The sequence below is a fragment of the Bubalus kerabau genome, chromosome X, assembly GCF_029407905.1.
Source record: "Bubalus kerabau isolate K-KA32 ecotype Philippines breed swamp buffalo chromosome X, PCC_UOA_SB_1v2, whole genome shotgun sequence".
Lineage (NCBI taxonomy): Eukaryota > Metazoa > Chordata > Mammalia > Artiodactyla > Bovidae > Bubalus > Bubalus kerabau.
This window is the reverse complement of record NC_073647.1, coordinates 90,851,500-90,878,557: the sequence shown is the minus strand read 5'-3', so window position 1 is coordinate 90,878,557 and position 27,058 is coordinate 90,851,500.

Here is a 27,058-nt window from a genome sequence, read left to right as displayed (position 1 = left end):
AAAAGGAATCCAGATTGGAAAAGAAGTAAAACTCTCACTGTTTGCAGATGACATGATACTATACATAGAAAACCCTAAAGATGCCACCAGAAAACTACTAGAGCTAATCAATGAATATAGGAAAGTTGCAGATATAAAATCAATACACAGAAATCCCTTATGCCTATACACTAATAATGAAAAATTGGAAAGAGAAATTAAGGAAACATTCACCATTGCAAAAAAAAGAATAAAATAGCTAGGAATAAACCTACCTAAAGAGACAAAAAAAACCTGTATGCAGAAAAGTATAAGACACTGATGAAGGAAATCAAAGATGACATAAACAGTTGAAGAGATATACCATGTTTGTGGATTGGAAGAATCAATATTGTGAAAGTGACTATGCTACTGAAAGCAATCTACAGGTTCAATACAATCTCTATGAAACTGCCAATGGTATTTTTCACAAAACTACAACAAAAAATTCCACAATTTGTATGGAAACACAAAAGACCCCAAAGAGCCAAAGCAATCTTGAGAAAGAAAAACAGAGCTGAATGAATCAACTTTCATGACTTCAGACTATACTACAAAGTTACAGTCATCAAGACAGGATGGTACTGGCATAAAAATAGAAATATTGACCAATGGAACAAGATAGAAAGCCCAGAGATAAACCCATGCACCTATGGGCACCTTATCTTCCACAAAGGAGGCAAGAATATACAATGGAGAAAAGACTGTCTCTTCAATAAATGGTGCTGGGAAAAGTGTACAGCTACAGGTAAAAGAATGAAACTAGAACACCTTCTAATACCATACACAAAAATAAATTCAAAATGGATTAAATTTTAAATGTAAGCCTTTTTGAAATAATAAAGCTCTTAGAGGAAAACATAGTCAGTACACTCCTTGACATAAATCACAGCAAGATCCTCTATGATCCATCTCCTAGAGTAATGGAAATAAAAACAAAAATAAACAAATGGGACTTAATGAAACTTGCAAGCTTTTGCACAGCAAAGGAAACTATAGGAAAGGTGAAAAGACAATCCTCAGAATGGGAGAAAATTATAGGAAATGAAACAATTGACAAAGGATTAATCTCCAAAATATACAACCAGATCAATACCAGAAAAACAAACAACCCAATCAAAAATTGGGCTTCACAAAAAAAAAAAAAAATGGGCAGAAGATCTAAACAGATATTGTTCTAAGAAATAAAGATGGCTAATAAACACATGAAAAGATGCTCAATATCACTCATTATTAGAAAAATGTGGATCAAAACTACAATGAGGTGTCACTTCACAATGATCAAAATGGCCATCATAAAAAAATCTAGAAATAATAAGTGCTGAAAAGGGTGTGGAGAAAAGGGAACCCTCTTGCACTGTTAGTGGGAATGCAAATTGGTACTGTCACTGTGGAGGACAGAATGGAGATTCCTTAAAAACTAAAACTCAAACTACTATATGACCCAACAATCACACTATTGGGCATATATGCTAAGGAAAACATAATTGAAAAAGCACGTGTACCCCAATGCTCACTGCAGCATTATTTACAACAGCTAGATGTTCAAGCTGGTTTTAGAAAAGGCAGAGGAACCAGAGATCAAATTGCCAACATCTGCTGGATCATCGAAAAAGCAAGCGAGTTCCAGAAAAACATCTATTTCTGCTTTATTGACTATGCCAAAGCCTTTGACTGTGGATCACAAGAAACTGTGGAAAATTCTTCAAGAGATGGGAATACCAGACTACCTGACCTGCCTCTTGAGAAACCTATATGCAGGTCAGGAAGCAACAGTTAGAACTGGACATGGAACAACAGACTGATTCCAAATAGGAAAAGCAGTACGTCAAGGCTGTATATTGTCACCCTGCTTATTTAACTTATATGCAGAGGACATCATGAGAAACGCTGGGCTGGAAGAAGCACAAGCTGGAATCAAGATTGCTGGGAGAAATATCAATAACCTCAGATATGCAGATGACACCACCCTTATGGCAGAAAGTGAAGAGCTAAAGACCCTCTTGATGAAAGTGAAGAGCTAAAGACCCTCTTGATGAAAGTGAAAGAGGAGAGTGAAAAAGTTGGCTTAAAGCTCAACATTCAGAAAATGAAGATCATGGCATCCAGTCCCATCACTTCATGGGAAATAGATGGGGAAACAGTGTCAGACTTTATTTTCTGGGGCTCCAAAATCACTGCAGATGGTGACTGCAGCCATGAAATTAAAAGATGCTTACTCCTTGGAAGGAAAGTTATGACCAACCTAGATAGCATATTGAAAAGCAGAGACATTACTTTGCCAACAAAGGTCCATCTAGTCAAGGCTCTGGTTTTTCCAGTGGTCATGTACGGATGTGAGAGTTGGACTGTGAAGAAAGCTGAGTGCCAAAGAATTAATGCTTTTTTAAAAAAAAAATTTATAATTTTTTTTTTACTTTACAATATTGTATTGGTTTTGCCATACATCAACATGCATCCGCCATGGGTGTACACGTGTTCCCCATCCTGAACCCCCCTCCCACCTCCCTCCCCATACCATCCCTCTGGGTCATCCCAGTGCACCAGCCCCAAGCCTTCTGTATCCTGCATGGAAACTGGACTGGCGATTTGTTTCTTATATGATATTATACATGTTTTAATGCCATTCTCCCAAATCATCCCCCCTCTCCCTCTCCCACAGAACTGTGGTGTTGGAGAAGACTCTTGACAGTCCCTTGGACTGCAAGGAGATCCAACCAGTCCATTCTAAAGGAGATCAGCCCTGGGTGTTCTTTGGAAGGAATGATGCTAAAGCTGAAACTCCAATACTTTGGCCACCTCATGCGAAGAATTGACTCATTGGAAAAGACTCTGATGCTGGGAGGGATTGGGGGCACGAGAAGGGGACAACAGAGGATGAGATGGCTGGATGGCATCACCGACTGGATGGACATGAGTTTGAGTGAACTCTGAGAGATGGTGATGGACACGGAGGCCTGGTGTGCTGCAATTCATGGGGTCGCAAAGAGTCGGACATGACCGAGCGACTGAACTGAACTGAACTGAGGACATGGAAGCAACCTAGATGTCCACCGACAGATGAATGGATAAAGAAGTTGTGATACATATATACAATGGAAAATACTCAACCATAAAAGGGAACACACTTGAGTCAGCTCTAATGAGGTGAATGAACCTATAGCCTATTATACAAAGTGAAGTAAGTCATAACAAGAAAAATAAACATCATGCATTAACACATATATACAGAATGACACTATATACATATACCAAATGACACTAGTGAACCTATTTGCTGGGCAGCAATGGAGACACCGACATAGAAAACAGACTTTTGGACATGGTCAGGGAAGGAGAGGGTAGGACGAATTGAGAGAGTAGCACTGAAACATATACATTACCATATGTAAAATAGATCAGTTCAGATCAGTTCAGTCGCTCAGTCGTGTCCAACTCTTTGCGACCCCATGAATCGCAGCACACCAGGCCTCCCTGTCCATCTCCAACTCCCGGAGTTTACTCAGACCCACGTCCATCGAGTCAGTGATGCCATCCAGCCATCTCATTCTCTGTCGTCCCCTTCTCCTCCTGCCCCCACTCCCTTCCAGCATCAGAGTCTTTTCCAGTGAGTCAACTCTTCGCATGAGGTGGCCAAAGTACTGGAGTTTCAGCTTTATAGCCAGTGGGAATTTCCTGTATGACACAGGGAATCCATACCCAGTGCTTTGTGACAGCCTAGAGGGATGGGATTGGGTGGCAGGTGGGAGAGAAGTTCAGGAGGGAGGGGACATATATATACCTATGGCTGATTCATGTTAATGTATGGCAGATACCAACACAATATTGTAAAACAATTATCCTCCAATTAAAATAAATAAACTTTATAAAAGATGATGGTCCAGAAGAAAAGAGCCTAGGAAAGGAAAATAAGTTCATGTGAAACAAAGGAGAGGGGAATTTTCAAAAGAAATATATTGTCAAAAATTCCAAATGTCATGTAGAAGTAATGTAAATATAAATTAAATATGCATAAAAATTGATATGTATATAAAAGAAGCCAAAAATTATATATTGCATTTTCTTCTAAATAAAGTCTATTAGTAATAAAAATATTATCAACTATGCAAGAGAAAGTACTATTATCCATATTCTACAAAGCAAAATAGTGAGGCACATTAAAGAAGCAGCAATATAGCTATGGTCCCATAGTAAGCATAACAAAGAAGAATTCAAAGCAACTTATGTTCAAAAGCTTAGGATATACTCTTCTACCTCCATATAGTCCAGACCACAAAAAGCCTTGCTATAATTGTATATATAAACAATACATTTAAGATCTCTCATCCTGGCACCCATGGTCTTCCAAGATAAGGCTTACACAGTTTACCTTTCCAGTGTCATCTCCCAATATGACTTCCCCTTTCATTTTCCCTTTTCTTCCATATATCACAGGTAGTTCATGTGCCATGGGATTGGTTCCTTCCCATTAGTGCATAAAAAAGTATTCTACTTAAAATAGAAGCCGTCTGCATGTCAGGTTCTCATTGTTGATAACATTCTCCTATGTCTGGTATTAAAAACTGCAATTTATATATTTAGCATAGTAAATTTATAGACAAATCCAAGCACTCTACCGGTTTCATGTATTCACTTACAGCTCTGTTCCTTAGCTAGTAGCAGTTATTTTTTTCAGCTTTCTTTTTTTCAGTTTTATCTATTTATTAATTTATTATTTAAAAAATTTTAATATAAATTTATTTATTTTAATTGGAGGCTAATTACTTTACAATATTGTATTGGTTTTGCCATACAGTTTTAACATAGCCTAGATTCAGGAGACAAGCAGTCAGAGGTAAGAATGTTTGCGTTTACATGCTGTCAGCAAAAGTTATCTCCTTCTCTCAGCAAGGTAGTTAGGGTCACCTAGCCATCACTCTGAGCCTGTAAGCTAGTTAGATTCTTTGAACCCACCTCTGCCCCCCTCCACAAACTTGGAGGGGGAATGAGCAGTATCATACAGTTTCCCACTTTGTTGGCTACCCACAGCACAGTAACAGGATTATCAGTTTCCTCATAGGGTTCCAGGATACTAAACTCCTGAGTTATGTAGGAATAAAACCTCTGCGTTGCTTGCCCTTGCTTTCTAGGAATTAAGAAAAATCTGTAAGTAAGGGGTTGGGTTAGTATGACAAATACCCATTTGAACATAAGAGAAGGAAAATTTTAGCTTCAAAGAAAACATTTACGTGATTCAATTAATCCCTCCCCTTTCAACTATATAACTAATCATAATTTGCTGAAAAACATGCTGCAATGATTTAGTGAAGATTAGATAGAGTTCAGAATTGGACCTGGGAAATAATTAGGAGGTAGAATTTCATGCTGTCAGTGTTTCTAGCATTCTGCCTCAATAAATAGTGACTAACACATCTCAGAAGCTATTCTATTCACTATTATTAATAATCACTAACAATAATTCATTTGGTACATACAATTGACATGTACGATCCAAACAACTTCCAAACTTAAGTAAAATTGTGTACCATGTACATGCATCCCCTCACACCAAATTAATATATAGTTTCCCTAGCTTAATAGCTTAAAAAAATAAATAAATAAAAAATATATTTAAACAAACTTCTTTGTTAACTTCTTAAAAAAGATATTTATCAAGTTATTTAGAATCTTTAATCTTCACTGTGTTTAATATTTCATAGTTTTTGACAAGTAATGAGTTAAGATATCATATCCTTTATAAAGATGCCAAATTAAGCTAGCTTTCTCTTCATTCAAGAAACTGATCAGCTAAACATTAAATAGGGCAATATGACACTAAGAGGAGAAGAGGAAGGCTAAAGATCAGAGTCAGGGCTACAAGAGACAGAACAAGTCTCAGGAGGACAAGAAATAGAATTAAGAAAAGTTGAGAGTAAAAGAAAATCAAAGGAAAGAAGATAAGATTAGAGAAAGATATCTAAAGGTAAAGATTCAAGAAAAGCCTATCATTATTTCCTTACTTTTTCAGAAACACAGAGAGTTTAACTGCTTGTCTAAGGTCATAAAAGAGGCAAAACTAGGACCAGAGGCCAAGTATTTTAAGGTAAGTATTTTGACTCCAAGTGCATCACAACTGTAGCTTTCTCTCCTGGTGTGACTGATCTCCGGAAGCTGAGTTAGGAAAACCTACTCTAACGAACAGATCACAAGTCTAAGAGTAACACTGCTTTTTACTCCCAGAGAATACTGGTCTACCTATTTATGTTCTTTATACTTTAGTTCCTCCTACTGTCAAACAGCAATCATAACAACAGGCCCAAAATTCTCACGGAGGATGTGAGGCTAAAGAATAGAAGTGAGAAAGCACTTAGAAAAGAATTATTTCATTCTATTGAGATTCTTTAAGGAGCTGCAATAGAGACAAAAAGCAAACAATTCAGTCTCCACATTACTCTGCATTAAATTCAAAATTTAAACAAAACAGAAAGCAAAATGAAAGGTAGATGGGTAAAATAACATGCAGAAAAAACTCATATTGTAAATAACTGTTCCAAGGTCCCTCCTTGAGACAAAGCATTTTTTAACCAAGTGCTGTCCAAAGGTGCCACCAGAGACTAGAGAAACTCTATGCATTTTAAAGGCCAGTCCAGGTTCGATGCATGATACAGGATGCTTGGGGCTGGTGCACTGGGATGACCCAGAGGGATGGTACGGGGAGGGAGGTGGGAGGGGGGTTCAGGATGGGGAACACGTGTATACCCATGGCAGATTCATGTTGATGTATGGCAAAACCAATAAAATATTGTAAAGTAATTAGCCTCCAATTAAAATAAATAAATTTATATAAAAATAAAGGCAAGTTCTATAAACTTTGACAATAGGTGAGATTAAACCAGTATTCTATTCAAGACAATAGGTTCTTCTGAAAGCATCTAAGTAAGAATATGTACATACATGAATATAAACACACATACATTTTTTCTTTCACATAGCTAGTAGCTACATCAGAATTAGAAGCTATATCACAACTGGAATTATTATAATCACAACATTTCAAAGCTTAACAGTACCTTAGCGTTGGTTGTGGACACTGCTACTCAGAATCAGAATTTCTGAGTCGATTTGTTATAAGAGAAATTTATTGTCATCCCTGTAGCACATCTCAACAAGATGGACAATGGGCTGCCCATTCTTACTCCAAGGAAATGGTGCCGCCAGGATATTGACATATTATTGTATTTAATCATCACGACCAGTTGCCAAGGCAGAAATTATTGTCCTATTTTGCAGGTAGGAAAACGCTGAGCTCAGCAAGTTTAATTGGCAGACCCAAAGGTAAAAGCCAAGAACCAACCATTAATCAGTCAGATCCCTTCTTTTTACAGATAAGTATACATTGTCCCACCACTTCATGGGAAATAGATGGGGAAACAGTGGAAACAGTGTCAGACTTTATTTTTCTGGGCTCCAAAATCACTGCAGATGGTGACTGCAGCCATGAAATTAAAAGACGCTTACTCCTTGGAAGGAAAGTTATGACCAACCTAGACAGCATGTTCAAAAGCAGAGGCATTACTTTGCCAACAAAGGTTCGTCTAGTCAAGGCTATGGTTTTTCCTGTGGTCATGTATGGATGTGAGAGTTGGACTGTGAAGAAGGCTGAGCGCTGAAGAATTGATGCTTTTGAACTGTGGTGTTGGAGAAGACTCTTGAGAGTCCCATGGACTGCAAGCAGATCCAACCAGTCCATTCTGAAGGAGATCAGCCCTGGGATTTCTTTGGAAGGAATGATGCTAAAGCTGAAACTCCAGTACTTTGGCCACCTCATGTGAAGAGTTGACTCATTGGAAAAGACTGTGATGCTGGGAGGGATTGGGGGCAGGAGGAGAAGGGGACCACAGAGGATGAGATGGCTGGATGGCATCACTGACTCGATGGATTTGAGTCTGAGTGAACTCCATGAGTTGGTGATGGACAGGGAGGCCTGGCATGCTGCGATTCATGGGGTCGCACAGTCAGACACGACTGAGCGACTGATCTGATCTGATACATTTCAACTTTGTACTTTGTAACCTGCAAGATTGCACATGAACAGTAGCTATGGGAACAACTCTAAAAGGCATATAGTCATCTTTATGGTGTTAAGTCTACATTCACAGTACTGTTGTGGAATCCGAAGTGTTATAGAGGCTCATAGTAGTATACAGATCCAGGCTTAAATATTGTGAAACACTTATTCTACTTCAATACTCAGCCATGTGCCAGGTCTCATGCTATTTACTGTGTGGGAGTTCAGTTCAGTCGCTCAGTTGTGTCTGACACTTTGCGACCCCATAGACGGCAGCACACCAGTTTTCTCTGTCCATCACCAACTCCCAGAATTTACTCAAACACATGTCCATCAAGTCAGTGATGCCATCCAACTATCTCATCCTCTGTCGTCCCCTTCTGTTTTTGCCTTCAATCTTTCCCAGCATCAGGGTCTTTTCCAATGAGTCAGTTCTTTGCATCAGGGGGCCGAAGTATTGGAGTTTCAGCTTCATTATCAGTCCTTCCAATGAATACTCAGGACTGATCTCCTTTAGGATGAACTGGTTGGATCTCCTTGCAGTCCAAGGGACTCTCAAGAGTCTTCTCCAACACCACAGTTCAAAAGCATCAATTCTTCAGGACTCAGCTTTCTTTATAGTCCAATTCTCACATCCATACATGACTACTGGAAAAAACGATAGCTTTGGCTGGATGGACCTTTGTCAGCAAAGTAATGTCTCTGCTTTTTAATGCTTCCTAGGTTGGTCATAGCTTTTCTTCCAAGAAGCAAGCATCTTTTAATTTCATGGCTGCAATCACCATCTGCAGTGATTTTTGAGCCCCCCAAAAATAAAGTCCGTCACTGTTTCCATTGTTTCCCCAAGTATTTGCCATGAAGTGATGGGACCAGATGCCATGATCTTAGTTTTCTGAATGTTGAGTTTTAAGCGAACCTTTTCACTCTCCTCTCTCACTTTCATCAAGAGTCGTTTTAGTTCTTTGCTTTGTATCATAAGGGTGGTGTCATCTGCATATCTGAGCTTATTGATAGTTCTCCCGGCAACCTTGATTCCAGCTTGTGCTTAATCCAGCCCAACATTTCACATGATGTACTCTGTATATAAGTTAAATAAGCAGGGTGACAATATACAGCCTTGATGTACTCCTTTCACGATTTGGAACCAGTCTGTTGTTCCATGTCAAGTTCCAACTGTTGCTTCTTGACTTGCATACAGATTTCTCAGGAAGCAGGTAAGGTGGTCTAGTATTCCCATCTCTTAGAATTTTCCACAGTTTGTTGTGATCCACACAGTAAAAGGCTTTGGCATAGCCAATAAAGCAGAAATAGATGTTTTTCTGGAACTCTCTTGCTTTTTCGATGATCCAACGGATGTTCGCAATTTGATCTCCGGTTCCTCTGCCTTTTCTAAATGCAGCTTAAAAATCTGGAATTTCATAGTTCATGTACTGTTGAAGCCTGGTTTGGAGAACTTTGAGCATTACTTTGCTAGTGTGTGAGATGAGTGCAAATGTGTGGTACTTTGAACATTCTTTGGCATTGACTTTCTTAGGGATTGGAAGAAAACTGACATTTTCCAGTCCTGTGGCCACTGCTGAGTTTTCCAAATTTGCTGGCATATTGAGTGCAGCATTTTCACAGCATCATCTTTCAGGATTTGAAATAGCTCAATTGGAATTCCATCACCTCTACTAGCTTTGTTCGTAGTGATGCTTTCTAAGGCCCACTTGACTTCGCATTCCAGGATGTCTGGCTCTAGGTGAGTAATCACACAATCGTGGTTATCTGGGTCATGAAGATTTTTTTTTTTTTTGTATAGTTGATCTATGTATTGCCACCTCTTCTTAATGTCTTCTACTTCTGTTAGGTCTACACTGTTTCTGTCCTTTCTTGTGCCCATCTTTGCATGAAATATTCCCTTGGTGTCTCTAATTTTCTTGAAGAGATCTCTAGTCTTTCCCATTCTATTGTTTTCCTCTATTTCTTTGCATTGATCACTTAGGAAGGCTTTCTTATCTCTCCTTTCTATTCTTTGGAACTCTGCATTCAAATGGGTATCTTTCCTTTTCTCCTTTTCCTTTAGCTTCTCTTCTTTTCTCATCTATTTGTAAGGCCTCCTCAGACAACCATTTTGCCTTTTTGCATTTCTTTTTCTTGGGGATGGTCTTGATAACTGCTTCCTGTACAATGTCATGAACCTCTAACCATAGTTCTTCAGGCACACTGTCTATCAGATCTAATCCTTGAATCTGTTTGTCACTTCCACTGTATAATTGTAAGGGATTGGATTTAGGTTATGCCCTAATAGTCGAGTGGTTTCCCCTACTTTCTTCAATTTTAGTCTGAATTTGGCAATAAGGAGTTCATGATCTGAGCCATAGTCAGCTCCTGGTCTTGTTTTTGCTGACTGTTTAGAGCTTCTCCATCTTTGGCTGCAAAGAATATAATCAGTCTGATTTCAGTATTGACCATATGGTGATGTCTGTGTGTAGTCTTCTCTTCTGTTGTTGGAAGAGGGTGTTTTCTATGACCAGTGCTTTCTTTTGGCAAAACTCTGTTAGCATTTGCCCTGCTTCATTTTGTACTCCAAGGCCAAGTTTGCCTGGTACTCCAGGTATCTCTTGACTTCCTGCTTTTGTATTTCAGTTCAGTTCAGTTCAGTCACTCAGTCATGTCTGACTCTTTGAGACCCCATGAATCCCAGCATGCCAGGCCTCCCTGTCCATCACCAACTCCCGGAGTTCACTCAGACTCACGTCCATCGAGTCAGTGATGCCATCCAGCCATCTCATCCTCTGTCATCCCCTTCTCCTCCTGCCCCCAATCCCTCCCAACATCAGAGTCTTTTCCAATGAGTCAACTCTTCGCATGTGGTGGCCAAAGTACTGGAGTTTCAGCTTTAGCATCATTCCTTCCAAAGAAATCCCAGGGCTGATCTCCTTGCAGTCCAAGGGACTCTCAAGAGTCTTCTCCAACACCACAGTTCAAAAGCATCAATTCTTTGGTGCTCAGCCTTCTTCACAGTCCAACTCTCACATCCATACATGACCAATGGAAAAATCATAGCCTTGACTAGACGGACCTTTGTTGGCAAAGTAATGTCTCTGCTTTTCAATATGCTATCTAGGTTGGTCATAACTTTTCTTCAAAGGAGTAAGCGTCTTTTAATTTCATGGCTGCAATCACCATCTGCAGTCATTTTGGAGCCCCAGAAAATAAAGTCTGACACTGTTTCCACTGTTGCCCCATTTATTTCCCATGAAGTGATGGGACCAGATGCCATGATCTTCGTTTTCTGACTGTTGAGCTTTAAGCCAACTTTTTCACTCTCCACTGTCACTTTCATCAAGAGGCTCTTTAGTTCTTCTTCACTTTTAGCCATACGGGTGGTGTCATCTACATATCTGAGGTTATTGATATTTCTCCCAGCAATCTTGATTCCAGCTTGTGCTTCTTCCAGCCCAGCGTTTCTCATGATGTCCTCTGCATATAAGTTAAATAAGCAGGGTGACAATATACAGCCTTGACGTACTGCTTTTCCTATTTGGAACCAGTCTGTTGTTCCATGTCCAGTTCTAACTGTTGCTTCCTGACCTGCATATAAGTTTCTCAAGAGGCAGGTCAGGTGGTCTGGTACTCCCATCTCTTGAAGAATTTTCCACAGTTTCTTGTGATCCACACAGTCAAGGGCTTTGGCATAGTCAATAAAGCAGAAATAGATGTTTTTCTGGAACTCTCTTGCTTTCTCGATGATCCAGCGGATGTTGGCAATTTGATCTCTGGTTCCTCTGCCTTTTCTAAAACCAGCTTGAACATCTGCAAGTTCATGGTTCACGTATTGCTGAAGCCTGGCTTGGAGAATTTTGAGCATTACTTTACCAGCGTGTGAGATGAGTGCAATTGTGCGGTAGTTTGAGCATTCTTTGGCATTGCCTTTCTTTGGGATTGGAATGAAAACAGACCTTTCCCAGTCCTGTGGCCATTGCTGAGTTTTCCAAATTTGCTGCCATATTGCGTGCAGCACTTTCACAGCATCATCTTTCAGGATTTGAAATAGCTCAACTGGAATTCCATTACCTCCACTAGCTTTGTTTGTAGTGATGCTTTCTAAGGCCCACTTGACTTCACATTCCAGGATGTTGGGCTCTAGGTGGGTGATCACACCATCGTGATTATCTTGGTCTTTAAGATCATTTTTGTACAGTTCTTCTGTATATTCTTGCCACCTCTTCTTAATATCTTCTGCTTCTGTTAGGTCTATACCATTTCTGTCCTTTATCAAGCCCATCTTTGTGTGAAATGTTCCCTTGGTATCTCTAGTTTTCTTGAAGAGATCTCTAGTCTTTCCCATTCTGTTGTCCCCTATAATGAAAAGGACATCTCTTTTAGGTGTTAGTTCTAGAAGAGCTTGTAGGTCTTCATAGAACTGTTCAACTTCAGCTTTTTCAGCATTACTGGTTGGGGCATAGTCTTAGATTATTGTGATATTGAATGGTTTGCCTTGGAAACGAATAGAGATCATTCTGTCTTTTTTGAGACACCCAAGTACTGCATTTCAGACTCTTGTTGACAGTGAGGGCTACTCCATTTCTTCTAAGGGATTCTTGCCCACAGTAGTAGATATAATGGTCATCTGAGTTAAATACACCTATTCCAGTCCATTTTAGTTCACTGATTCCTAAAATGCCGATGTTCACACTTGCCATCTGCTTTTTGACCACTTCCAATTTATCTTGATTCATGGACCTAACATTTCAGGTTCCTATGCAATATTGTTCTTTACAGCATCAGACTTTACTTCCATCACCAGTTACATCCACAACTGGGTGTTGTTTTTGCTTTGGCTCTGTCTCTTCATTCTTCTGGAGTTATTTCTCCAGTGTCTTCCAACAGCATATTGGACACCTACTGACCTGGGGAGTTCATCTTTCAGTGTCTTATCTTTTTGCCTTTTCATACTGTTCATAGGGTTCTCAAGGCAAGAATACTGAAGGGGTTTGCCATTCCCTTCTCCAGTGGACCACGTTTTGTCAGAACTATCCACCATTACCTATCTGTCTTGGGTGGCCCTACACAGCATGGCTCATAGTTTCATTGAATTAAACAAGACTGTGGTCCATGTGATCAATTTGATTAGTTTTCTGTGATTGTGGTTTTCATTCTGTCTGCCCTCTGATGGATAAGGATAAGAGTGGGTGGGAGTGGGAGCAGGCAAAAGAGAAGCATAGTCCCTGTCCCTGGGGAGCTTCTAGTTTATCTAGGAAAGCTGTGTCTGATGCACGTGAAACTAACAATTTGACAATAATAGAAGGTAGACTGTATAACTGACACAAAGCCAACATTACATGACTGAATATATAATTGGCATGAGACAATTACAGAACAATTAAGACTAAATATATAATTAACTTCCTGCTTTTAACTCTATGTTGGTTCATAAATGACACCCCATACATTTTTGTGTTATTATGGAACCTCAGGAAATTTTCTGTTTGCTTTAATTTCTAGATAAAGTGGGCTGAGCTCTGGGGCTGGTTTGACAATGTTCCAGTTCCTAATGTTAGTGAGTTGCCTCACATTTCCAGAGAGGCTCCTAGAGGGCACAGAATCTTTACATCAATGGTATGAATTGTGTCAATTTAAATCACTAATCAGGAAGAGTCAGTTTAATCAATATTTCTATAAAGAATGCATACTTCCTTAATCCTAATACATATTTCTTTACAATTCAGATGCAGGATTTATTTTTAGAAGATATGTAGGTATGCAATTAAAGCAGTGATTTATATGTTACATTTTTAAGATTAATTTTCAGCTTCATCATGAAACTGAATGATGAACTTTTAATTTTATGCATCAAAGGTAACTGAAATAAATTCTTACATGATCATTTGGAAATATCTGGAATTAAGGCCACTATCAGAAAGCAACAGTTAGAACTGGACATTGAATAACAGACTGGTTCCAAATAGGAAAAGGAGTACGTCAAGGTTGTATATTGTCACCCGGCTTATTTAACTTCTATGCAGAGGACATCATGAGAAAAGTTGGGCTGGATGAAGCACAAGCTGGAATCAAGATTGCCAGGAGAAATATGAATAACCTCAGATACGCAGATGACACCACCCTTATGGCTAAAAGTGAAGAAGAACTAAAGAGCCTCTTGATGAAAGTGACAGTGGAGAGTGAAAAAGTTGGCTTAAAGCTCAACATTCAGAAAACGAAGATCATGGCATCTGGTCCCATCACTTCATGGGAAATAGATGGGGAAACAGTGGAAACAGTGTCAGACTTTATTTTGGGGGTCTCCAAAATGACTGCAGATGGTGATTGCAGCCATGAAATTAAAAGACACTTACTCCTTGGATGGAAGTAGTTATGACCAACCTAGATAGCATATTGAAAAGCAGAGACATTACTTTGCCAACAAAGGTCTGTCTAGTTAAGGCTATGGTTTTTCCATTGGTCAGGTATGGATGTGAGAGTTGGACCATAAAGAAAGCTGAGCACCGAAGAATTGATGCTTTTGAACTGTGATGTTGGAGAAGACTCTTGAGAGTCCCTTGGACTGCAAGGAGATCCAACCAGTCCATCCTAAAGGAGATCAGTCCTGGGTATTCATTGGAAGGACTGATGTTGAAGCTGAAACTCCAATACTTTGGCCACCTGATGCGAAGAGCTGACTCATTGAAAAAGACCCTGAGGCTGCGAGGGATTGGGGGCAGGAGGAGAAGGGGACAATAGAGGATGAGATGGCTGGATGGCACCACCGACTAGATGGACGTGAGTTTGAGTAAACTCTGGGAGTTGGTAATGGACAGGGAGGCTTTGCGTGCTGCGGTTCATGGGGTCGCAAAGAGTCAGACACAACGAAGCGACTGAACTGAACTGAAGGCCACTATCTTATTAGTGTCAAAGGCATGATCCTCTCAGGGTTTCAAATCTGAGTGACTTGGAGCCATTCCTATGCCCTAAAATCTACCAGAGTCACCAAATCTAATCTCTATCAAGCATTATCAGTGCTAATAGTGCCCAATAGTAAGACCTTGTTTCCTCAAAGTTGGGTTAAGGCAAGAGGTTTCTAGATGCCCTCTTTGCCTTGAAAACATTTTCTACACTGCTAGCAAAACATTCTCTTGAAAAATAATCCTTTGCACATGTCCTCGTCTCCTCACTCAAAAACCATCAGTGGTTCCCCAATTCTCACAGTGACTTTAGCTTGGTATTAAGGAGCTTTATGATCTAAACCTAGTGCATTTCAACATTCTCAACCACTACACCCTAATATGAAATTCTTGCCCCCAAAACAATTGTTGCACTTACTACCTCCCCCCATGTGACAGTATTTCCATTTCTGTCTCAGCACCTTAACACTATTCATTGACAATAGAGAGAATTCCATTCTTTTCCTTGAGTAGCATATGTCCTTCACTATCATGTTCAAGTCTTGTGTGTGCTTGCTGAGTCACTTCAGTTGTGTCCAACTCTTTGTGACCCTACAGACTGTAGCCCACCCAGCTCCTCTGTTCATAGGATTTTCCAGACAAGAATACTGGAGTGGGCTGCCATGCCCTCCTCTATGGAATCTTCCCGACCCAGGAATTGAACCTGCATCTCTTACGTCTCTTGCATTGGCAGGCAGGATCTTTACCACTAGCGCCACCCAGGAAGCCCATCATGTTCAAGTCTTATCTTTTTCAAAAAGTTTTCTTCAATACTTTAGCTCACAATTACATTTTTCTTACTTTTAAAATTTATCTGTTTAAAACTTTTCCCCAGATTTATTGAGACATAACTGACATATAACATTGTGGAAGTTTAAGGTGTTCAATGTGTTGATTTAATTCACTTATTTATAATATATTTTCAAATGATTAACCATAGTAGCGTTAGTTAACACTTCAAAAACCTCACATAACTACCATTCGTTTTTTTTTTATTTTTTTAATTATGAAAGCATGATAACACATTTATAGGAGACTTGAAACATACAGAAGAAAGTTACATATAGTTCTACTATATATTACAGTTATTTTAAGTAGATAAATTAAGATTTTTAGTTGTAGTTTCAATATCAAACTCTCAAAAATGAATAGTATGAATAGACAGAAAAGTAGACAGATATAGTAGACATGAAAGGCACTAAGAACCAATTCAACATAATTAAGAATTATACATTTTTCACACAACAACAGGATACAAATTCTATTGCAGTTCCCATAGACTATAAACCAGGAGATACTGGAACATATCCTGGGACATAAAACGAGGTGCAAAAAATTTCATGGTCTAAAGCCATTGAAATAATACAGAGTCTATTCTCTTATCACTGTGGAATTATGTTATGAATCAGCATCAAAAGATATTTGAAAACAACCCATATATTTTCAAGTGCAATGTGACATTTACCAAGAGAGATATTTGACTTAGCCATTGAAACCCTCAATAAAACTAAAAGACTGAAAAAACACAGAGGGTGACTGCAGAGAAGAAAGCACATTAATGAGAAATTAATATCAAGGATACACTTAAAAAATCCATGTATTTGGTAATTAAAATGATGGGTGTATCTAAGAAGCCATAACAAGGAAAATTAGAAACTATTTCTAACAGAATAAAATGAAAAGAAAATTTATCAGAGTTTGTTGCACACAGCTGAAGCTGCTCAATGCAACTGAATACAATGTAGAATGCATCATTTGTTAATTTCCTATTTATTTGCAGCATCAGTTCAGCTCAGCCACTCAGATGTCCGACTCTTTGTGAACCCATGGACTGCAGCACACCAGGCTTCCCTGTCCATCACCAACTGCCAGAGCTTCCACAAACTCATGTCCATTGAGTTGGTGATGCCATCCAACCATCTCATCCTGTTGTCCACTTCTCCTCCCACCTTCAATCTTTCCCAGCATTAGGGTCTTTTCCAATGAGTCGGCTCTTGACATCAGGTGGCCAAAGTATTGGAGCTTCAGTCTCAGCCTCAATCCTTCCAATGAATATTCAGGACTGATTTCCTTTAGGATGGACTGGTTGGATCTTCTTGCAGTCCAAGGGACTCTCAAGAGTCTTCTCCAACACCACAGTTCAAAAAGCATCAATTATTTGGCATTCAGCTTTCTTTATGGTCCAACTCTCACATCCATACATGACTACTGGAAAAACCATAGCTTTGACTAGACAGACGTTTGTCAGGAAAGTAATGTCACTGCTTTTTAATATGCTATCTAGGTTGGTCATAGCTTTTCTTCCAAGGAGCAAGCATCTTTTAATTTCATAGCTGCAGTCACCATCTGCAATGATTTTGAGCCCAAGAAAATAAAGTGTGTCACTGTTTCCACTGTTTCTCCATCTATTGAGGTCCCATGAAGTGATGGGACCAGATGCCATGATCTAAGTTTTTCAAATGTTGAGCTTTAAGCCAACTTTCCCCCTTGCCTCTTTCACTTTCATCAAGAGGCTCTTCAATTACTCTTTGCTCTCTGCCATAAGGGTGGTGTCATCTGCATATGTGAGGTCATTGATATTTCTCCCGGCAATCTTGATTCCAGCTTCTACTTCATCCAGCCTGGCATTTCTCATGATGTACTCTGCATATGTTAAATAAGCAGGGTGACAATATACAGCCTTGACACATTCCTTTTGTTATTTGGAACCAGTCTGTTGTTCCATGTCCAGTTCTAACTGTTGCTTCCTGACCTGCATATAGGTTTCTCAAGAGGCAGGTCAGGTGGTCTGGTATTCCCATCTCTTTCAGAATTTTCCAGTTTATTGTGATTCACACAGTCAAAGGCGTTGGCGTAGTCAATAAAGCAGAAATAGATGTTTTTTTGGAACTCTCTTGCTTTTTCCATGATCCAGCGGATGTTGGCAATTTGATCTTTGGTTCCTCTGCCTTTTCTAAAACCAGCTTGAACATCTGGAAGTTCACAGTTCACATATTGCTGAAGCCCGGCTTGGAGAATTTTGAGCATTACTTTGCCAGCGTGTGAGATGAGTGCAAATGCGTGGAAGTTTGAGCATTCTTTGGCATTGCCTTTCTTTGGGATTGGAATGAAAACTGACCTTTTCCAGTCCTGTGGCCACTGCTGAGTTTTCCAAATTTGCTGCCATATTGCGTGCAGCACTTTCACAGCATCATCTTTCAGGATTTGAAATAGCTCAATTGGCATTCCATCACCTCCACTAGCTTTGTTAATAGTGATGCTTCCTAAGGTCCACTTGACTTCACATTCCAGGATGTCTGGCTCTAGGTCAGTGATCACACCATCGTGATTATCTGGGCCATGAAGATCTTTTTTGTACAGTTCTTCTCTGTATTATCGCCACCTCTTCTTAATATCTTCTGCTTCTGTTAGGTCCCTACCATTTCTGTCTTTTATTGAGCCCATCTTAGCATGAAATGTCCCCTTGGTGTCTCAAATTTTCTTGAAGGGATCTCTAGTCTTTCCCATTCTATTCTTTTCCTTTATTTCTTTGCATTGATCGCTGAGGAAGGCTTTCTTATCTCTCCTTATATGATATTGTACATATAATATATGTATGTATACAAAAGCTTTTCTATTTCCAGTTCTTTAAGGAATCTCCACACTGTTCTCCATAGTGGCTGTACTAGTTTGAATTCCCACCAACAGTATAAGAGGGTTCCCTTTTCTCCACACCCTCTCCAGCATTTATTGCTTGTAGACTTTTGGATCGCAGCCATTCTGACTGGTGTGAAAGCACCGAATATGAAATAGAAAAGGTGAAACAAACTAGATAAATGTAAAATATATCATAGAGTGCAGTTGTTTTTATACATGGCTGCTCATTAGAATCACATCTGCAGCTTTGGAGAAAAAAACAGTACCTGGGTATTTTTATTTTTCAAAAAAATTCCAAGAAAATTCTAATGCACATCTGGATTTTGAAAAGTGATTACAGGTTTTTCTATAAAATGGTAGTTTTAGCATTATAGAATTCTATTATCTTCTGTTGACCAATCATAACACAACAGTATTAAGCAAATAATAGGTACATAATCACAGTAGTAAAAGATGTTTATCAGTTTTCACAATCAATAGCCAGACAGAAAATAAAAGATAATTGGAATTGCAAGCCATAATGGAAACATGTTTACCCTAACAGTATAAAGTAATTTTTATTTTGGAGATTCAACCAGTCCATCCTAAAGGAAATCAGTTCTGAATATTCACTGGAAGGACTGATGCTGAAGCTGAAACTCCAATACTTTGACCACCTGATGCGAAGAACTGATTCATTGGAACAGACCCCGAAGCTGGGAAAGATTGAAGGCAGGAGGAGAAGTGGACAACAGAGGATGAGATGGTTGGGTGGCATCACCAACTCAATGGACATGAGTTTGAGCAATCTCCAGGATTTGGTGATGGACAGGGAAGTCTTGTGCTGCAGCCCATGGGGTCACAAAGAGTCGGACACGACTGAGCAATTGAACTGAACTGATAAAGTAATTACATACAATTTTGGGGGTTAAGTAGAGTGATATAGTAAGTGGACGTGCATACATACAGATACTGTCATTCACTTAGTCAGTTTATGTCTTTTGGTTGGTGCATTTAATCCATATATATCAGATGGTAAAGAATTGGTCACAATGCAGGAGACAGGTGTTTGATCCCTGGGTTGGGAAGATCCCCTGCAGAAGGAAACAGCAACCCACTCCAGTATTCTTGCCTGAGGCATGGACAGAGGAGCCTGGCAGGCTACAGTCCATGGGGTCACAAAGAGTTGGACACAACTGAGCAACTAACACTTTGGGCTTCCCTGGTGGCTCAGACAGTAAAGAATTTGCCTGCAATGCGGGAGACCCAAGATCGATCCCTGGGTCAGGAAGATCCCCTGGAGAAGATAATGGCAACCCACTCCAGTATTCTTGCCTGGAGAATTCCATGGACAAGAGAAGCCAGGCAGGCTACAGTCCATGGGGTCGCAAAGAGTCGGACACGACTGAGAGACTAACACTTTAACTATTATGATCCTATTACCATTTTCTTCATTGTTTTGAATCTATTTTGGTTAGATCTTTTCCTTCTCTTGTGTTTCCTGCCTAGAGAAGTTCCTTGTAAAGCTGGTTTGGTGGTGCTGAATTCTCTTAACTTTTGCTTGTCTGAAAAGTTTTTGATTTCTCTGTCAAATTTGAATGAGAGTCTTCCTGGGTAGAGTATTCTTGGTTGTAGGTTCTTCCCTTTCATCACTTTAAATATGTCATGCCATTCCCTTCTGGCTTGTAGTTTCTGTGAGAAATCAGCTGGTAATCTTATGGGAGTTGCCTTGTATATTATTTGTCATTTTTCCCTTGCTGCTATTAATATTTTATCTGTCTTTATTTTTAAAAATTTTTAAATTATTATTATTTTTTTTTACTTTACAATATTGTATTGGTTTTGCCATACATCAACATTTATCTCTGTCTTTAAATTTTGTCAGTTTGATTACTATGTGTCTCAGTGTGTTTCTCCTTGGGTTTATCCTGCCTGGGATTCTCTGTGCTTCCTGGACTTGGTTGACTATTTCCTTTCCCATGTTAGGCACGTTTTTACCTATTATCTCTTCAAATATTTACTAGGGTTCTTCCTTTCTTGTCCTTCTGGGACTCCTATAATGTGACTATTGGTGTGTTTAATGTTGTCCCAGAGGTCTCTTAGGTTGTCTTAATTTTTTTCATTCTTTTTACTATATTGTGTTTTGCAGCAGTGATTTCCAACATTGTTTTCCAGGTCAGTTATCTATTCTTCTGCCTAGGTTATTTTGCTATTGATTCCTTCTAGTATATTGTTCATTGCTGTTTGTTCTTTAGTTCTTCTAGGTCTTTGGTAAACATTTCTTGCATTTTCTACATTCTTTTTCCAAGATCCTAGATCATATTCACTATCATTATTTGAATTATTTTTCTGAAAGATTGCCTATCTTCCCTTCATTTAATTGTTTTTCTGGTGTTTTATCTTGTCCCTTTATCTGCAAAATAATCCTCCACCTTTTTATTTTTATTAACTTTCTGTAATGTGGTTTTTGTTCTGGCCCCTGTGAGACTGTAGTTCATCTTGCTTCCTTCTGTCTGCCCTTTGTGGGTAAGCTTCCTGATGGGAGGAACTGGCAGTGGGGAAAACTGGGTCTTGCTCTGGAGGGGAGGGCCATGCTCAGTAAAACTTTAATCTGACTTTCTGCTGATGGGTGTGGTTGTGCTCCCTCCCTGTTAGTTTGTTGGGCTGAAACAACCCAGCCCTGGAGTCTACAGGCTCTATGGTAGAGTTAATGATGACCTCCAAGAGGGTTTACACCAAGGGGGACCTTCCAGGACTGCTGTTGCCAGGGTCCCCATCCCCATCTCCATGGTGAGTCACTGCTGATCCATGCCTCCACAGAGGACCCTCTGAAACTAGCAGGTAGGTCTGGTTCAGTCTCCTGTGAGGTCACTGATTCTTTACCCTATGTCTTGGTAGGCACAAGGTTTTGTTTATGCCCTCCAAGACTGGAGCCTCTGTTTCCCCCAGTCCTGTGGAATTCCTGTAATCAAATCCCACTGTCTTTCAAAGTCAGATTGCTTGGGGATTCCTAGTCCCTTGGCTGGATCCCCAGGCTGGGAAGCCTGATATGGGGCTCAGAACTTTCACAAGCATGGAAGAACTTCTTTTGTATTACTGTTCTCCAGTTTGTGGGCCACCCACCCAACAGGTATGGGATTTGATTTTATCATGATTGCACCCTCCTACTTGTCTCACTGTGGCTTCTCCTTTGTCTTTGGATGTGGGGTATCTTTTCTTGGTGGGTTCCAGTGTCCACCTGTCGATGGTTGTTCAGTAGCTACTTGTGGTTTTGCTACTCTTGCAGGAGGATGTGAGCACACATCCTTCTACTCTGCCATCCTACCATTTCTTTTTGTGGTGAGAACATTAAAGATCTACTCTCCTAGCAAAGTTCAAGTGTATAATACAAAATCATTAACTATAATCACCGTGCTTTACATTAGATCTCCAGAGCTCGTTCATCTTATAACTGGAATTTTTTATTCTTTGACCAACATCTTCCATTCTCCCCCCCCCCTTGCCCCCCACCCAGCCCCTCAAAACCACCATCCTACTCTCTGTTTTATGAGTTTATCTTGTTCAGATTCCACATATAAGTGAGATCATACAATATTTGTCTTTGTGTGACTTACTTCACTTAGCATAATGCCCTCAAGTCTACCCATGTTGTTCCAAATGGCAGGAATCCCAGATGGCTCAGCGGGTAAATAATCTACCTGCAGTGCAGGAGATATAGGGGACATGGGTTCGATCCCTGGGTTGGGAAAACTCCCTGGAAGAGGAAAGGGCAACCCACTCCAATATCCTTGCCTGGAGAATCCCATGGACAGAGAAGCCTGGTGGGCTACAGTCCATAGTGTCACAAAGAGTCAGTCACAACTGAGCACAGCACACACACACACACACACACACACACACAACATCTTTATCCATCAGTGTTAACAGACACACATTGTTCCCATATCTTGGCTATTGTGAATAATGCTGTAATGACCATGGGAATGCAGATAGATATCTCTTCAAGACTCTGATTTTACTTCAGATTTTATCTGATTTTATTTCCTTTGGATATATACCCAGAAGTGTGACTGCTGGATCAAAGGGTAGTTATATTTTTAATTCTTTTAGGAACTTCCATACTGTTTTCCATAGTGGCTGAACGAATTTACTCTCCCACCAACAGTGCACACTGGTTCCCTTACTTCCACAGCTTCAACAAGAATTGTCACTTTTTGTGTTTTGGACATTTTGGGGGGCTCCAAAATCACTGCGGATGGTGACTACAGCCATGAAATTAAAAGATGCTTACTCCTTGGAAGGAAAGTTATGATCAATCTAGATAGCATATTAAAAAGCAGAGACATTACTTTGCCAACAAAGGTCTGTCTAGTCAAGGCTATGGTTTTTCCAGTAGTCATGTATGGATGTGAGAATTGGACTATAAAGAAAGCTGAGTGCCGAAGAATTGATGCTTTTGAACTTGGAAAAGACTCTTGAGAGTCCCTTGGACTGCAAGGAGATCCAACCAATCCATTCTAAAGGAGATCAGTCCTGGGTGTTCTTTGGAAGGAATGATGCTAAAGCTGAAACTCCAATACTTTGGCCACCTGATGCGAAGAGCTGACTCAGTGGAAAAGACCCTGATGCTGGGAAAGACTGAGAGCAGGAGGAGAAGGGGACGACAGAGGATGAGATGGTTGGATGGCATCACCAACTCAATAGACATGAGTTTGGGTAGACTCAGGGAGTTGGTGATGGACAGGGAAGCCTAGCATGTTGCAGTTCATGGGGTTGCAAAGAGTCGGACACGACTGAGCAACTGAACTAAACTGAACTGATTCTAACAGGTGTCAGGTGGCATCTCACTGTGGCTTTGATTTGCATGTCCCTGATGATTAGTTATGATGAGCATATTTTCATGTATCTATTGGTCATTTGAACATCTCTGGGAAAATATCTAGTCAGGTTTTTTTGCTCATTTTAAAATTGGATTTTATTTTTTAACTATTGAGTTCTGTCAGTACATTATATATTTTGGGGATTAACCCCTTACCAGATATATGATTTGCAAATATCTTTTCTCATTCTTTAGGTTGCCTTTTCATTTTGTTGATTGTTTCTCACCAAACAAGAAGCATTTAGGCTATCTTTACTTAGAGCAAAGTCATCTATGTGTTAAATTAAGTGAACATATCTTTGAATCTTAAAAATCTAAGGTAAGGTTTGTTTTTTTTTTTAAGAAATTCAAGTACCATGAATATTAGAATAACTTAAAATATTGTCTTTTGTAGCTAATTTTTCAGCCTCTTCCTTTATGGATCGGAAAAAATGAATTCCTGCTTTTTAATTCCCAAATGGTTTACTCTATTTATAATTAATATATAATGAATAAACAAACATTCTATACTTAGAGATAAAAGCACTGCTTTTAAAAGCTAGATTAACATTTTAATGGTTTTTGATAATCCTCCTGCTTTAAGTGTGTTCCTCTCCACTTGGTATGACTTTCTTTAAAACCTCATCAGTAAACATAAATTTCTAATGAGTTGTCCCTAACCCTGAAATTTCTTACTTTTATATGAAGGGATGACAGCAAAATATCCAAGTAACTCCTTTTCTCCAGCAGTTGAGGACTTGGTACGAAAATGAATTTGACATAGCATAGCATCTGCTGTGACCTATTAAACTCTCCCAAGAACTTAAATGATAATATAATTAAATCTGTAAGCATTAAGACATTAAAATATATTTTTGTATGTAGACCTCTTAAGCCCAATTTGAAATCTGATTTATCCACCTAAATTATTCTTTATCATTTCATTTCAAATTATTCTTGTACCATTAGAATATGAAAGTATATTTTATTCACTGTTGTGAAATATAAAAACTTGAGAGATTCAGAGATATTTTATTTAGTTAGGTTTCTAATCTAGGCAAAGCCCTCAGTGAAACAAATAATTACTGTTTGGAATAGAAAGCTAAACAGTAATTCAATACATCAATTTGCTATTTTTATTCTTAGTCTTTAGCCATTACAAACAGACTCAAAAGAATGGAAGATTAAAGTACCATCAAGGCTATGGCTGGTCTTAAACTATCAGTTCCTACTAAAGAAGCCCCACATTACACTAGTCATCACACAGTTTATATATCATGGTCCACATTCCAGAAGACTAAAGCAAGACAATAAAACCTTCCCACACCATCTTTTATGAATAGTAAAAGAAAATACACCAGATTCCTTTAACAGTCCACATACTGCTGGTCAGGTAAACCTCAAAAGTCTACCTGAATTAAAGCCCTATCTGATGCTGAAGTACTTCCATTGAAGAGTATGCTCACTATCTTCTGAAAGTAGTTATCAAATTCCATGCTCATGTTGCTGTTGCTGTTAAGTCCGACTCTGCGTGACCCCATAGACGTCAGCCCACCAGGCTCTCCTGCCCCTGGGATTCTCCAGGCAAGAAAACTGGAGTGGGTTGCTATTTCCTTCTCCAATGCATGAAAGTGAAAAAGTGAAAGTGAAGTCGCTCAGTCGTGTCCGACTCTTAGCGACCCCATGGACTGCAGCCCACCAGGCTCCTCCATCCATGGGATTTTCCAGGCAAGAGTACTGGAGTGGGGTGCCATTGCCTTCTCCGATGCTCATGTATGTTGAGACAAACTTTCTTTCCTTATAGCTTCGGCCATATAATAGACATCTAATTCCTCTGTCTTTCAAGCCTTTGATATATATAAATACAGAAATCATGCCACCTCTTTCCAATTTTCTCTTTTTTTTAAGGTAAACAACCTTACTCCTTTAGTCTTTTCTATAACTCCACTTTCTTAATAATAATAACCCTGATTTCTTTAGTCTTAGGTGATGTTACACAGTAGAAAAGGTAACTTTAATCTCTGTGCTTTGGTAGAAAACAACTACTTCTTTTAAGAACCCTATTCTGCCTTTTCTTCATATACCTCCATCATTCCTTATCCAACATTATCTTCTTTCTCTCCTTCTCCTTTCTTCTTTATTCTGTAACTGGCCATCATGCAATATGAAGAACATTTAAATTATTTGTGATATTTACCTTCACTGGTTCTAAATTTTAAAAGTCAGGTGAGTTTGTCCTTTTGTAGGTTTCAGGAGGCACTTATATCTGGGAACTGAAAAAGTCGAACTCATAGAATTAGAGTAGAATGATGGTTGTCAGGAGTCTGGGTAGAGAAAATAGGGAGATGTTGATCAAAGATACAAACTTAGTGTTATAAGATGAAAAATTCTAAAGGTCTAATGTACAGCATAGTGATTATAGTTAATGATACTGTATTATACACTTGAAAGTTGCTAAAAGAGTAGATCTTAAATGTTCTCATCACATAAAAGAAATGATAATTATGTGAGGTGATGGATGTGTTAATTAAACTTATTGCAGCAATCATTTTGCAATATATACATCTATCTATCAAATCATCACATGGTACACCTCAAACTTCTATAACATTCAGTTCAGATCAGTCGATCAGTTGTGTCTGACTCTTTGCAACTCCACAGACTGTAGCACGCCAGGCTTGGCTTCCCTATCCCTCACCAACTCCTGGAGATTGCTCAAACTCATGTCCATCGAATCAGTGATGCCATCCAACCATCTCATCCTCTGTCGTCCCCTCTCCTCCTGCCTTCAATCTTTCACAGCATCAGGGTCTTTTCCAATGAGTCAGCTCTTCACATCAGGTGGCCAAAGCATTACAGTTTCAGCTTCAGCATCAGTCCTTCCAATGAATATTCAGAACTGATTTCCTTTAGAAGGGACTGGTTGGATCTCCTTGCAGTCCACGGGACTCTCAAGAGTCTTCTCCAAAACCATAGTTCAAAAGCATCAATTCTTCAGCACTCAGCTTTCTTTACAGTCCAACTCTCACATCCATACATGACTACTGGAAAAACCATAGCTTTGACTGGACGGACCTTCATTAGCAAAGTAATGTCTCTGCTTTTTAATATGCTGTCTAGGTTGGTCATAGCTTTTCTTCCGAGCAGTAAGCGTCTTTTAATTTCATGGCTGCAGTCACCATCTGCAGTGATTTTGGAGCCCAAGAAAATAAAGCCTCTCGCCGTTTCCATTGTTTTCCCATCTATTTGCCATGAAGTGATGGGATCGCATGCCATGATCTTAGTTTTTTGAATGTTGAGTTAAATGTCAATTATATCTCAATAAAACTGGAAGAAAAAAATATATTTGCTCTGAAGAATACTGTTGCAACCTGAAATTGCTTGCAGAGGAGCTGCTTATGTTAGAGACAATAATACATACATCAGAATAAGAATGTGTTCTGGACATGTTTGCCTGTCATATATAATCTGTAATTTGAAGATAAATGCTGTCAAAATAGAATCAGTTTAATTCTTCCCAATATTATCTTTTGTATCCAAATATGGAGCACCTCAAATGGCTCATTTACCTTAAAAAGGCTCTTATAAACATCT